At 40.9% G+C, this 2,634-nt stretch overlaps 1 long non-coding RNA gene across 1 annotated transcript; it reads left to right on the top strand.

The window, feature by feature from the left end:
• The first annotated feature begins 439 nt into the window (after positions 1 to 439).
• LOC130591573 (uncharacterized) lies at positions 440 to 2,336 on the top strand. Its single transcript, XR_008969367.1, has 3 exons — positions 440 to 890; positions 1,346 to 1,402; positions 2,294 to 2,336. It is a non-coding gene; the product is annotated as an uncharacterized LOC130591573 (long non-coding RNA).
• The last annotated feature ends 298 nt before the right edge of the window (positions 2,337 to 2,634 follow it).

A 2,634-nucleotide genomic window follows, 5' to 3' on the forward strand; every position in this document is an offset into this window, starting at 1 on the left:
CTGATCTGTTGTGCGAACGTTAGAAAACGCTTATGAAATTTTGGGACTTAGAAGTGCAAAAGATCGTCGTTAAGACTGGCTACCTCCAAGTTTCGGGACGAAACTTCTTTTAAGGGGGAAAGCCTGTAATACTCCGTATTTTTGAGAATTAATTCGTATTAATTAAGAAAATAAAGAAGTTAATAAAAAGGATTTTATATTATTTACAGAATAATAAGAATATAATAATATTAATACGAGTTGTTGTGTAATTTCGGATTTATAAAGGTTAAACCGAGTTCACCCGATCTAGATTACCACTTTTAGAAGGCTATAAAAAGGAAAAGAAGAGGAGAAAATTTTAGAAACCCTAAATTTCCTTCTCCTCTCAGCCGTCATCCTCTTCTTCCTCTCTCAATTTCTCTCTCTCTCTCGCTGTCCTCTCCCCCCTCACTGTTCTTCCTCTCCTCTCGCTCTCGTTGTTCGTCCGTGTCTTCGTCCCCTCGCGGATCCTCGTCAAGGTGTGCGAGTGACGAGGCTGGACGAGGTTGGTTGAGCGCGACGAACCAGCGAGGTAGTTCGAAGTCCTGCGCGAGAGGAGGTGCGACGAGCAGGACGCGGGTTTTGTGCGAAGTGGGCTGTGCGACGAGGTGCTGCGAGTGACGAGGCTCGCGAGCGGTTTTGTGAGGTTGTGCGCGAAGCTTGTGGTGAGCGAGCGAGGGAGTCCGTGAGTGCGAGGGACGCTGCGAGGCTCGCGAGCGTGACGCGGGCGACAGACGCGAGGGTGCGACGAGGTCGCGCGTGGTCGTGGGGCCGTGCGACGAATCTGGTTCGAGCGTAGCTGTGCGACGAAGTTGTTGCGCCGTTGCCGGAAATCGGTCGCCGGAATTTGATTTCCGGCGAGCTTAACGGTATAAAACATTTTATATATTGAATATATTATATTAAGTTTAATTGTAATTTATGTTTTCATAATTATGTTAAATTATAATTAGTTAATTAATAATTCAAGTTAATGAGTTCATTTTACTATTCTGACTATAACTGCGAATATAACGTTTGGACATGATACTGGATTGGACCTAAGAGTTTTGGACATAAGATTTGGACATAAAACATGGTTGGACTTAATTTAATTGGTTTGGTAAAGATAGTGGACTAATGACACTAACTAATATGAGTATGTTCACTAGCTTCGACTCCTTAAAAGACGTTAAACACTCTATGAGAGAAAAGTAACGAAAATTCTTAAACAAGGGGTTTATTAATCGTTTACTTCGAATTATTAAACCGTATAGTCTTAATTACGTAGTAGTTGTTAACGTTACCAACGACGTAGCACTAAAGCTTTTATTTAACGATTTAGGTCCCAATTTCATAAGCGGAACGTTCGATTAAGACAGCGAAAATTCTCCGTTACAAGGTACGTACGCGTACCAGTTTAATCCCAGGTATTAGTATCATGATTAGGTTGCAATCTATGTTATTGGAACCTAGAAGCATGATAGGGAATGTTTGATTGATTGAGATTGTCTGGTTAGACATTTGTAATTGAAATTGATATGTTGCATGAGAATGCGTAATTCTATCGTAGTATTTCAAAGAGCATTTTTAATCTATCCATAGTGTAACAAGGTTGTTACAAGAGATATGATTTGAGCATAAGAGGACAGGTAAATGATTCTATGTATCCATAGTGTAACAAGGTTGTTACAAGAGATACGGTTTGAGCATTTTAATGAAGAGAACAGGTAATTGATTCTAGTATCCATAGTGTAACAAGAGTGTTACAAGAGATACGATATGTGGTTATGAAATGAATGGTTAATATTAAAATGAATTATGGCAATATCTTGTAGCTGGACTCCCTACAAGTGATGAACAATGGGGGGAGTGTGGACTTGTCCTACGCTCCTACGCAGGCCTACTGTGACGACAGTATGTCCTTATATTTTTGACACTCAAGTAGGCGGAAGGTTCCGTTCGATCTTGGGGGTATGCATACTAAGGTGATGGGTGTGAGACGGCTCGAAACCGTATTTGCATTTCATCTAACAGACCTAGTGTCTGTTAAGGATTCAGTAGCCCGTATGATTCTAGTAAGATGACGGTGCCCGTTCGATGCCAATTAAAGATTAAAGATTAAAGGTTAAAGGATGTAACATAGTGTAGCATCATGTTTAAGATTGCCCATGTGTGCATCATTTATGTTTACATGTATTCAATGGTTCATTACGTACTCAGCATAGCTGATTGTGTGTTATTATGTGTTTGATGAACTGCGATGAACCATTGATGCTACAATGGGGAGCAGACTAGGTGTGCCGGTGCTGCTGCATAATCTCGAGCATACGGGGACTAGGCTTGGGTATCTACATTTAAAGCATTTTGAAATAAGTATTATTGGTTTTTTTTCTAAGACTTATATATGGTTTGTGGTTTGAATGAAAGGGGTCATTGATGATTCCCGAGTTGTATTTATATTTTAATTCCGCTGCATTTTAGTTTTCAAGTTAATGTTTAAGTTATCGTTAACCCTTATTATGCCTTGCGTTCCATCGCGGCGGTAACGCCCCCGAGGTCGACGCGACGCAGCAGTGGTAGGCGCGCGTGGATTTTGGGGGTGTTACACCCTAACACTAAACCCTAACACTA

This window comes from Beta vulgaris, chromosome 5, assembly GCF_026745355.1.
Source record: "Beta vulgaris subsp. vulgaris cultivar EL10 chromosome 5, EL10.2, whole genome shotgun sequence".
NCBI classification, from domain to species: Eukaryota; Viridiplantae; Streptophyta; class Magnoliopsida; order Caryophyllales; family Amaranthaceae; genus Beta; species Beta vulgaris.